Source organism: Cupressus sempervirens, chromosome 3 (genome assembly GCF_028749045.1).
Source record: "Cupressus sempervirens isolate cs-2001-9-10 chromosome 3, ASM2874904v1, whole genome shotgun sequence".
NCBI lineage: Eukaryota > Viridiplantae > Streptophyta > Pinopsida > Cupressales > Cupressaceae > Cupressus > Cupressus sempervirens.
In genome coordinates this window covers 417,533,156-417,546,504 of record NC_143120.1, presented here as the reverse complement: position 1 = coordinate 417,546,504, position 13,349 = coordinate 417,533,156, and positions in this window count along the sequence as shown.

Genomic DNA, 13,349 nt, shown 5'->3' with positions numbered 1-13,349 from the left:
TGAATTATTGCATATGTAGATATTATAACAAATTTTGTCATTATCCTTTATGCTTCTTGCACATTTTCAATTTTCATCATTTGTCGACCTCAAATTAATCATTTCTTTTCTTCTTCACTCAGTGAACATTGAAACTTCACTCAGGCAACACATCACTCAGTTAACACTAGAATTAATTGGCAACACTAATCTTTAACTTTTCTTTGCAAGACACTTAGTGACAATTGTAATCACTTGGTTAATATTGTAATCCTTCTTTCATCGACTCACCAATTATGAACTTAATCACAACATAACATGATTGTAAAAAAATTAATCCAACATTATATGGTCATAGTCCAATTCATTAAAGTACCCATTGAATACCAATACTTATCAACTCTTTCATCATCACACTTTTTTCAAATCCTCTTCATCAATCAAATGATATGGTACTCTACTGAGTTAGCATAATGTCTAACCAACAAATCAATGACAACATAACAACTAATATGACTCTTTTACATACAATAATAACATTCTTAGTTATATAATTAGTTGCGGCTAACACTTTCAAATATTTGGCCACATATAATGCCTCACTAAGAAACCAAGAAGGAGAGGACTAAATGTTACTAAATTTAGTGAATAAATTTATTTATTTTGAATTTATTTTTCTTGATTTTTTACCTAACTTAACATACAAGAGTCATAAAAGGCTCACTAACATTAATCTATAACTACATTTCTCTCAATTTCTATTTATTGATTTATAATTATATGGAAAATCCAATTATTAAGTAGTCTCTCATTTCTTTTTTGGTTTTTTCTTCAATTTTTTTAAGGTAAAGGCTAAGTGGAGCATCAATTTCTTCATAATTCTCCTCCTCTCATGGTTATGATCTCAACATATGATGCTTCCTCATTTTTTAGGAGCATGAGACTATTGTGTCTGCTGCAATAACAAGTAAATGGGTTAAATTCAAAACATTTTTATTATTGTTGCATGTATTTCATTAATCAAAATAAGTCAACATGGATTTTTCTTTACTTAACAATGCCACATCATCTACAATAACATTTTGATCAGCCCCCATTTCAACATGTTGAACACTCAAATCATGCTCCACTTGTTCACCATGATGTTTTACATGCTCTAAAATATTAAGAAAAATGTTACACCAATTAGAATTGAAGATGTTAAATTGTATTAATAATTACATAATAAATTTTCAATAGCAAATGAATACCTTCATCACCGTGATGCAAATTAGGGCCTTCTTCATGTATAGGTTATGTCCTAGGATTCAAAGGCTGTAATCAAATGTCATGCACATTGTTATTATTGTTTTCTTTATAAAACAAGAATAGTCAATTTATGTTCGAACTGAAAAATTAACATCATATAGATTATTTATCGAGTATTAAATTTGATTTATTTTTCATTTGTCCTATTTCCCAGTGTATGAGCCAATGCACCAAAATCTTTGGTTAGGTCATAGGAAGCTTGGTGTAGACTTGCAACCATGACTTTATAGGCTTCCTTGAAGGCAATTTTTTCTTCTTCTTCTGTGGATGCTACATTAAATTCTGAGCCCTACATTTTTGGTATAATATGATTAATTTTTCATGTATGGTTTGATTAATTTTTTTTTATAATATATATAAAAAAATTGATTCAAAATTTCATTTACTTCTACTTACAAGTCATGTGTGAAGTTTCATATAGCCACTAGAGCCAAGTTTGTATTGGTCATGCTTTTCTTGTATGGTATCTATAGCCTTTGATGTGTTCTACAATCTATGAAAAGTTTGAAATATGTTGGATTATATAAATATAAAGATCACTAATTAGTGCATGATTGCATTCTACAACATATTATTGTTGGGGTATGCATGCAGGGGGTGAGAAGGAAGGCAACCCCTTAGCCATATTACTGGTGCTAGCAACCCCTTAGCCACCAAACCCTGCCCTTTCAATTTATAGGGGTCGTGCTCAATTGGGGACCCATGGTTCATCCACCCCCACCCCCCGCCTATACTAAAAGGGGAGGGCTTGATTATTCTAGATAGTTTGTGAATGCAGATGCACCCTTAGCTTAGCTTAGCTTACCTTAAAATAGTGGGGTGGGGTGGGATCTACTAACATAAATAGATTATTACTAGTAAAGGGGTAGTAGAGTAAGCTAGAGCATAGGTTGAAGCATATGAGTCAGTCAATCCATCAGATCCAATAGTCAATACATCAACAGAGATAGAGGCATAGGTCATGTAGGCATAAGTTGGGACAGAAGCAAAGCAAGAGCTGGCAAGTTGTGTTTACCTGGTTCTAGCCACCTTATCCCACTTATCAATCTCCTATCTATTAGGTCACTACTCTCCATGTGCTTAACCACTTGTTGAAACAACAGACTGATGTTGGGCCCTACAATTCTATGGGCATCACTCTTAACCATGGAGGGAGAGATCGAACCGGGACATTACAAACACCTCTTCATGATTGCTCCAATGCTATCTAGTCGATGGACTTTGTCTTTAAGAGCTTGACCATGATATGGTAGGCCTTTAGTGGGTTTTAGTTAATGCAACCATGCCTCTCATAGCTTATGGTTTAGAGGCATCTACTTTAGATAGTATAAGCCCATGATCTTTTACTTCTTTATGGGCATTCTTGATGGAGAGCCCTTCTAGGAGGTCACAGTGCATGCGGGTTCATTCATTCTAACACTATTGTTAGGATGCAAGCCTCTCGATAGAGGGTCCTAACTCGAGAAGCCTGCTAGCCTTCGCGTTGCTAGCAATATAACCCCCCACTACATTGGGTTGGGTGGAAACTCTAGTGTGAATAGTAGAGGGGCCATAAAATAGTAGGGTAGGTGAGTCATTAAAAGCTAATAGATTGTTAGCCGGGGGGTAAGGAGGAATGAACTATAACTATTCTAATAAAGGGGGGGTAACTCTTATTGGGGGGTGAATATTATTGTTCTCCCACCCAACACAACTGTAGGGGCCCTCACCATGCACCACCCTACAGGGGCAGGAGAGTACCATCAGATCTAGTCAACCCCACTACAAAGAAAGCAATAGGGTAGGCGAGTTAATGAGTTGGAGAGCACTCCCCTCCTCTCTCTCTCTCTTAATTAAGGCAGGTGACGGCCTATATAATTGCTCTCCTAGCAGAGGGCAAGCATAAATGATCTAAATGATGACCTGCCCTTATAGATAGTAGGGGAACCAAGGCCTTGTGACTAAAGACTCATAACCTCTTTGGGTTGATCGATATGTAATGGAGGTGCAGACTGACTCTTAAATCTTCCTTCCAAATCAGTCAATCAAGAGGTCTAGGGGCTTTATGAGAGGTATGATAATGTGCTCCATGGGCAATGGCTCCCTGTTCTTCATGATTAAGGGCCTAAGAAAGGAGCCCTGGGCAGTGGAGCCTAGGTTAAAATGACTCCTCTATCTATATGGGCTGTTGGACCCATTGGTAACTCCATTTTCTGTTGGTTGGATGGCCCTAGCCTAAAGAAACACTTACTTATTCTCCTTCCTCAAACCTTCAATTTTTTATCCTCAGATTCTAATAACGAGAAATTCTTAAATGTTATTCTTCCATTTAGTTTCTTGGCTAGAAGCTACCAAATTCTTTATTAGATTCCTTCCCCATGTCATCTCCTATCTAAAGTTCATATTTATAGTTCTCAAATGATCATATTTAATAAATCAAACTTTAATAATCCTAATTGATGTGTGTGTGTGATGTTCACTCTTTAACATTATATTCCTAGGGACTTGGTCTTAAGGAATATAAATGACATAATGGTCAAGAGGAACTCCTTTCAACTCTTAGGTCCAAGGTTCAAATCTCTTAATGGGCTTTATACATTTCTTTTGATAATTATAATGGTACCTACTCCAAAACTAGATTTTTTTATTACTATTAATAAGGTGTATAAATGGCAAGTTGGTAGCTTACTAACTTGACTTTGTAAGGTTAGTGGTTTGAGTCTCTTAGAGGTAGGATAATTTTCCATTTTAGTTGTTATTTTTAAATTTTTCTTTATTTACAATATTATTTATTTTAGTATTTAACATGCCTATTTTACACAAGAATATATAATTAACTTAATTACCATATCTTCAATAGTTTGTATATTTATTTGGGTACATGTGCACCCATAAATACCTAGATAAATATAACTAAATCATTACACATGTATACTGTTGGAATAATTTAGAATAACTGAGTAGGGGGTGAATTAGTTATCCAAGGTCCAAATGTACAAATAAAACTTTTTAGTACTCAACAAACACATATGTGCATGCATTGATTAGATCATCCAATATCTTCAAAAAAATTGTATATTATTGTCCTAGGTCAAACCATCTTTGCAGAAATGTAAACATGAAATATCTCAAACTCAATCACACAATTTGACACAAGGCTTTGATGCGAAAACCCAATTCGGGAAAAACCACCAGTAACATGCTACCAATTTTCACTCTTCTAAAGTGAGCTCTATCAGGAGCCAACCCTATTAAAGGTTACAATGCACACTGTTAAATGTGACCTTGTTAAAGGATTTTAATTACCCTATTAAAAGTGAGCCTTGTTAGAGGATTTTAGAACATTCCAATAAAATGTACACCTAGTTAAAGGATTTACTCATGACTATTAGGTCAACCTTAATCCAAAGGATTTATCCAGACTGATATAATTTTTAGAGTGTAATAGTGAGACTTGATCTGATAACAAAATAACTCACTTGCAAATTTTAGATCTCTGATTCTATTATCCATTCTGCTTGGCATTCATTCCCCTTCATCTCTAATTGCTTGTTCACCCTTCAAGCTTTTACCTCCTTAAGCCTTCTTGCTTAGTATGCCAACTTCAGGTTCATTCCTTTGACCACCATATGAAGCAACACCTCCAAGTTTCTTGTTTGTCGCTCACACACTATTTGCTTTTGACCTGGTATCTCCTTAAATAGAGAATTTTGATCTTTTTTCTACTTAATCACAATTGTCCATATTAGGGTTAGGTTTGATTCATTGAATCCTCCCTTCTTTTCATTATGTTTTCTCTAGAAAGCTCTCTTTCAATCCTCATCAAATTCATCTAAAAATGGTTTATCTTGAATTTTGTGCCACCAGCTCATCAAGCTTATTGTCAACACAATTCACATAATTCAAGGAATCAAATTATGTCAGCTCAAATTCATCAAATCTTAATTCAAACTCTTTTTGCTATCACTCGACAATAACTGACTGTTGATGCTCGGTCAACACTAGGTTGCTAGACATAAACTAAATCTTGCTTAGTCATTACTACCATTTACTAACACTCAACACATACTAATTTTTTCTTTGCTCAACATGTATACTAAGTCTTGATTTTCTCGACACATACTATCTTTCTAACACTTGAATCATACTTAATTTTTCTTGTTCTAAACTAAATTCTTGGCTTACATTGTTTGTTTGGTCAGGCTTGGCAAACACATACTTATTGCAAACTCTTCTTCTTGTCTTCGCTTCAACATCCTTTCACTCTAGCCTTAAGTAGATAAATAATACATCATATCATCAAAGTCTTATTTGGTCTTAGTGCTCCTTTTATACACCATATAGCTGAACCTTTCTCTAGGTACTCTCGTTGTCCTTTCTTTTCAAATCGTCTTCATCAATAAATCAAATGATAACATTCTAACCAAAGTAGCAATTGTCTTACTAGCAAGTAGCAGGTTTGACATCAATGACAAAATAATAATTGTTCCATGATAGGTTCCTATACTTCAATAATCTTCTTTTTCAACAATATACTTATTAAAAATATGACAACATGGTGAGAAGAACCTCCTTATAGCAATATCGTGAGAATGCTCGAACTAACAAAATACAAAGTGATAGCAGAACTCAGAATAAATCTACTGATCGCAGGCCACTTCGAGGGGGTAACCTCCTTTGAGCAAGCTTAATACAATAAATTCGTCCGTGCCCATCAAGGGCCTCAACCTATTCTTATATACTGGGTACGATCTAGAAAAGTAATACTACCTATGCATGTGGGATAATAAAATAAACTCACGGGATGACTTACAAAGCATATGCGTCCAAAAACTCTACTCTAACAAAATAAACAGAAGGAACACACAGGTTCCTAACATCCCCTCTCCCTTAGAAAAAGCCTTTGTCCTCAAAGCTTAAGGTGTGGAAATTGTTGTTGAATCTGAAGAAGGGGTTCCCAGGTAGCATCCTCTGGTTGCATGCCATGCCACTGAATCAAGACCTCAGAGATGGAGCGAGAGCGAAGCTGGCGAGTGCGCTGGTCAATGATTGCCACCGGCTCCAGGATAATGGATCCTTCCGTATCCATTTCAGGGAGAGTAGTTTGTGCTCTGACAGTGGTACCCAGAACTTTCTTTAGACAAGAAACATGAAAGACTGGATGAATGCGGGAAGAAGGAGGAAGTTCCAGTTTATAAGCAACTGAACCAATCTTCTGCAGAACCTGATAAGGCCCATAAAATTTTGGGGCCAGCTTATGACGCCCTTTCAGCTTTAGGGAGGATTGTTTGTATGGCTGTAGACGAAGAAAAACCATATCCCCAACTTGAAATGAGCGCTCAGAACGGTGTTGATCTACTTGTTGTTTCATCCGATTACGGGCCATGTGAAGATTATCCTGTAAGGTACGAAGAATCTGATCCCTACTGCGGAGAACTATGCCAACTGCCTGGACTGGTGAGCTGTTGGGAGTGTAGGGAAGGAGCACTGGAGGTGCCTGACCATAGACTGCTTCATATGGAGTCATCTTAGAGGCAGTGTGGTAAGAGGTATTGTACCACCATTCAGCTAAAGGGAGCCACTTGGCCCACTGATGTTGCTGTTCGGAAGTGAAGCAACGAAGATAAGTTTCCAAGCATTTATTGACAATTTCCGTTTGACCATCAGTTTGTGGGTGATAGCCCGAACTCATCTTCAGTTTGGTGCCAGTTTTCTGAAACAGTTCAGTCCAAAAATGACTGGTAAAAGTTGCATCACGATCAGAGACAATGGAAGAAGGGAGTCCATGAAGACGAAATATCTGGTCCATGAAGATTTGTGCAACAGAGGAGGCAGTATAGGGGTGGCTGAGGGCACAAAAATGACTATATTTCGAGAGACGATCAACCACAACCAAGATCACTGTCTTGCCACCGGATTTAGGAAGCCCTTCAATGAAATCCATAGAAATATCAGTCCAAATCCGTGTAGGGATGGGCAATGGTTCGAGCAAGCCAGGAAGGAGGGTCGTTTCACCCTTGTGGCGTTGGCAAGTATCACATTCAGCCACCATCTGTTGAATCGTCTGTTTCATTCCTTTCCAAAAGAAGTTTCTCCTTGCTCGCTCATAAGTTTTGAGGAAGCCTGAGTGCCCTGCTGAAGGAGAAGCATGGAGTTCATAAAAAAATAGCCTGATGTAGAGCTGGGTTCTGAGGAAGCACTAGCCGACCCTTGTATCGAAGAGAAGCACCATCCCAAGAGTAATGTGGTATAGCAGAAGGATTATTGGCTAGCTGGTGAATGATTTGAGATAAAGAAGAGTCACTGTCATAGCCCTGCTGAACAGACGCTAACCAATTGGGAATGGGCTTAGAAATAGCGGAAAGGGAAGCTTGATTATCAAATGTGCGAGAAAGAGCATCTGCCACAATATTCTCCTTACCCTTCTTGTAGGTGATCTCATAATCATACCCCATGAGTTTGCTGACCCATTTCTGTTGTGTAGGAGAGGATACCCGTTGTTCCAGGAAGTATTTCAGACTTTGGTGATCGGTTCTGATGCAAAAATGACTCCCTAAGAGGTATGGCCGCCACTTCTGTACAGCATGCAAAATAGCCATCATTTCTTTTTCATAAGTAGAGAGGGCTAGATTCTTACCAGAGAGGGCTTTGCTAGTGAACGCAATAGGATGGTCATCTTGCAGGAGAACAGCACCCAATCCATTGCCGCAAGCATCACTCTCAATAGTGAAGGGTTTGGAAAAATCGGGCATCGCGAGAACAGGTGTACTGCACATAGCCTGTTTCAGTTGTTCAAATGCAGTCTCAGCAACAGGGGTCCAGGAGAAGGCATCCTTTTTTAACAGAGCTGTCAATGGTGCTACAATTTTCCCGTAATCTTTGACAAACTTGCGGTAGTAGCCAGTCAACCCCAAAAAACCCCGAAGGCTCTTGAGAGTTTTAGGATGCGGCCAAGTTTTCATGGCATCTATTTTTGTAGGATCCACCCGCACTCCATGGTGTGCAACAATATGCCCGAGATACTCCACTTCCTCCTGGCCAAACACACATTTAGATAGTTTTGCACAGAGTTGATGATCAGAGAGAAGTTGCAAGACAAGCTCCAGATGATGGAGATGCTCAGCCCAAGTTTTGCTATATATGAGGATATCATCAAAGAAGACTAGAATGAATTTCCGGAGGTATGGTCGAAATATGTTATTCATCACTGCCTAAAATGTTGAAGGAGCATTCGTGAGGCCAAAGGGCATGACTAAAAATTCATAGTGACCATCATGTGTGCGGAAGGCAGTTTTAGGTATATCCTCCTCATTAACCCGAATTTGATGATACCCAGAACGAAGATCTAACTTGGAGAAAAAATGAGCCCCATGAAGTTCATCAAGAAGTTCATCAACAACTGGAATGGGAAACTTGTCCTTTATAGTGAGATGATTAAGTGCTCGGAAATCAATGCAGAGTCGCCATGACCCATCTTTTTTGCGAACAAGCAGAACTGGAGAAGAAAAGGAACTGGTACTAGGGCGAATAATACCTTGCTTCAGTAAGTCACGGACAAGTATCTCGATTTCGGTCTTCTGATGAAATGGGTAGCGGTAGGGCCTGATGTTGGGCGGAACACTGCCAGGAAGGAGCTGAATACGGTGGTCCTCTGGACGAGAAGGAGGTAATCCCACAGGTTCAGCAAATATACCAGAATACTTGTCCAAAATGTGTTGGAGATCGGCAGGAGTGCTAGAGACTGCTGATGGCTGCATCTGAATGGAATGGAGCTGAGCGATGACACCATGTGAATTCTTCTTAAGAAGTTTTTCCATACGGTGTGAACTGATGATGCTGAGAGACCCTGGTTGTAAGCCTTTCAAAGTGTGTTGGTGCCCCTCGGCTGAAAACTGCATCCAAAGTTCAGCAAAATCCCAAAGAATGGGGCCAAGAGTGCGTAACCATTGGGCACCCAAAACCACATCACAGCCACCTAAGGGTAAGGCAAACATGTCAGAGCGCATGTTATAATCTCCAATAGAGAGACGCACATTGCGACATTTCCCTTTACAAGGTAAAGTGCCCCCATTGGCAATCATGACTTCAAAGCTAGAGCAGGGATGGATAAAGCAATCAGCCTGTTTGGCTATTCGTGGATCAATGAAGTTATGAGTGCTACCAGAATCAATGAGTATAGTAAGAGGGATCTTCTTGAAGAAACCCTGGACCCGCATGGTTTGTGGAGTAGTGACTCCTGCCAAAGCATGGACAGATATCTCTGGTGGAGCTTCTGGGGAAGGAGGTTCAGGCTGGTGAGGCTCAACCTCAGCATCCACTGATTCCTGAGCATCTACATATTCTTCCAGTTCCGGTGGAGAATCCACATCCAAGAGATAGAGCTTTTGCTGAACACATCTATGGCCCCGAGACCATTTCTCATCACAATTATAACAAAGCCCTTTGTCTCGCCTAACTCGCATCTCTGTTTCAGACAAGTGCTTGATCGGAGTAGTTCTGGGAGCTGGTATGACTGGAGGGTTGTGAGAACCTGTATTTTTGAATGGAACAAAATTAGATCTGGAGCGTTGTAGAGCACTAATCTTGTCTTCCGCTAACTTAGCCAACCCAAGGGCTTCCATCATTGTAGTAGGTCGAAACATTTTGACTTCTGAGCGAAGTGCAGCCTTCAGACCACTGACAAAACAACTACGGAAGAATTCATCAGACAAGCCCTCTGTGTGATTAGCTAATTTTTCAAACTCTGTCTGGTATTCTCTTACAGTGCCTGTTTGACGCAGTTTAGTGAGTGCTCCTGTGAAATCATCAAAGGAACTAGGGCCAAAGCGCTCCAAAATGAGGGTGCACAATTCGCTCCACGTTGGGCCTACATTAGCCTTGATGTACCAACGGAACCATTGAAGAGCTTCATGTTCCAAATGAAAAGATGCAAGGGAGACTTTGTGGTTATCCAAAGTATTATGCAAGCTGAAATACTGCTCTGCCCTATAGATCCATCCAGTCGGATCAGAACCATCGAAGCGTGGAAAATCAAGCTTTGGTACACGGAAATTGCCAGAAGAGGACCCAGTATCTCCTGAATGGTTTCGGCTCATGGCTGACTGCTGAAAGTTAAGACCCAGAATTTTGTCATCGAGATCTTGAAGTCTGGTTTTGAGGGATGCAATTTCCTCTTCCATGATTTTTGCTCCTGTACGCGTAACAACCATAAAACAAGGTTGTTTTTTTTTTTTTTTTTTTTTTTTTTTGAAATGGGTAGAAGATGAGAAACAAAAACTTTTTTAGTTACGGCAAACTTGGATTTGGGTAAAACTCATATAGGAAATGGGTGTTCGACGGGTGGTGGGAGACTATCTGGGGACAAGGGAAAAAGAAAAATGAGGGTTTCAAGGGTAGGGAGGCGAAATGAGGCGAACAGTCCAAGAGGGATAAGGGAGCAAAATGAGGAATTGAATCTTGTGGCTCAGTTTGGTGGCGATTGGATGAGAGGTGAAAAAGATAGGGCAAACCCTAAAATTAGATAAATGAGGGATTTAGGGCTTTGATATGTAAAATTTGGGGTTGGGTCGCCAAGGAAGGAAGTATGCGAAATGATATTGCAGACGTTCTGTGGAAGTATGAGCAGAAACAGAAAGCAAACAAGGAAGCTACGACTAAAAAACAGAAAAATTTTTACTCTTTTTTTTTTTTTTTTTTTTTTTTTTTTTTTTCCTGAACAGTCGACTTAGAAAAATTCACTCACAGACAGAACAACTGAAAAGAGTTATTGCAATAACAAGAGATATTAGAAGTGAGAGGAACCTGAAGGCCACGACAGAAAAAAATTTGATGTAATTTCCACCCAGCGAGCCCAAGAGAGTGCTCTGATACCAGATGAGAAGAACCTCCTTATAGCAATATCGTGAGAATGCTCGAACTAACAAAATACAAAGTGATAGCAGAACTCAGAATAAATCTACTGATCGCAGGCCACTTCGAGGGGGTAACCTCCTTTGAGCAAGCTCAATACAATAAATTCGTCCGTGCCCATCAAGGGCCTCAACCTATTCTTATATACTGGGTACGATCTAGAAAAGTAATACTACCTATGCATGTGGGATAATAAAATAAACTCACGGGACGACTTACAAAGCATATGCGTCCAAAAACTCTACTCTAACAAAATAAACAGAAGGAACACACAGGTTCCTAACACATGGACATATAAAATTCACATGAAATCCATATATCAAGATCATGACACATACTTCCAAATACTAACATCCATTGATAAAACTATCAAATGTAATGTTAAAACATCATCCCCCAGACTAGGTGACATATTTCCTATTAGGGTTCTAAGGATATAGGAGCACCTATATAGATCATGATGTAATCTCCTTTTGTACAACAACTTATTTAAATATTTTGAGGCACACTTAGAATTATTTAGCCAAGTGAAGTCAATGTTTGGTACATGTGCACACCTACATCACAAACCAACAACATAAATATATACCCACATGTAAAAACATTAATACAAGAAAGGAATGAAGAGTATAATGTCATGTTAAAACCCTATAAAAGTGACTATGACTTTCTCCCCTCTTCTAATACACATGCCAAATTGAGTACATAAATATGATGGGTTAGTAGGGTTAGCCAATAACCATAAACAAAGTAAATCATTTTCACAATATCCATGAAAAAATAGAATGAAATATGATCAAAACATCATATTAATCAGAGATAAACAACCAAATGCAAATACATAATCATAAAATAGTGTAAAAAAGGATGGGAATTACATCCTCCTACCCTAGAATTTGACTTACTCCTAGAAGCCAATAAGTGTTAAACTATATAAATATGAGCTACATTTATAGGTAATAAATTTGAATGACATATCTTAGAACTACATTGGTGAGCATTACAAATGGTTATTGCAGTGTGAGAACAATCTCATAACTTTTCTTCTCTACAAAATGAATTAATCAATAAACTCCCCTTATAATAGTGTTGTTTTTCAAATTGTTATCTTTTATATGTACTCCATATATAGAAAGTCTAAAATATCCTTAGTTTTTTTTGTTAAGATCTTATATTATAGTGAACATAAAAGATCTAAACTTTAAGAAGTTGATAAAATTCTATGAATAGGTAAGTTAACTATAAGAAGTGTATTTATTATACTAGATCATTAAGATACCCTCAGCTAAGTTCTATCTCTAATACACTAGTTTCTCCTTTGATGATCATAGCGTAAACTATGAGGGATTTGAACAATGGTAAGTCCATGTGAAGACAACATGCATACATAAGAATGTATCTCTCTTTTGGATGTTATTAATAAGCTAGAGAACATCAAAAGGGTATACATAACCATTAAATGCTACACCTGGGCCATCTAAGAGTTCCCAAAGTTCCTAGTGTGGAAACCTAGGGCTCCAATACCTCGCCAAGGAACTAGGAAGGAGAGGACTAAATGTTACAAAGTTTAGTGATTTTTTTTTTTTTGAATTTCTTCTCTTGCTTGTTTACCTAACTTAAAATACAAGATTCATAACATGCTCTCTACCATTAATCAATAACTACATTGCTCTTAGTTTATAATAATTAATCTATAATTATATGGACTATCCAATTATTAAGTAATCTCTCATTTTAAAATAGCTTGGATTACAATTATTTATTCTCCTTCCTCAAACTTTCAAAGTTTTCTCCTTAGATTCTAGTAAAGAGAAATTCTAAAAGAGGATTCTTCCATTTAGTTTCTTGGCTGGCATTTCTCCACCATATTATTTATCAAATTCCTTCCCCCCTTGCTTCTCTCTCTGAAATCCATATTTGTAGTTCTCCAATTAGTTGGAGAAGTTTCTTCCCAAAGCAATGATTGGTTTTAATGTTTGATGTATTAAATAATTATATTTAATAAATCAAATGTTATGTACCATGATTAGTGTTATTTATTATATGTATTTATAATTATATTAATTAATTTTCACCGTTTAACATTATATTCCTAAGGACTTGGTCTTAAGGAATATAATGACATATTAAGAGAAACCCCTTTCAACTCTTACGTCAAAGGTTCAAATCTCTTA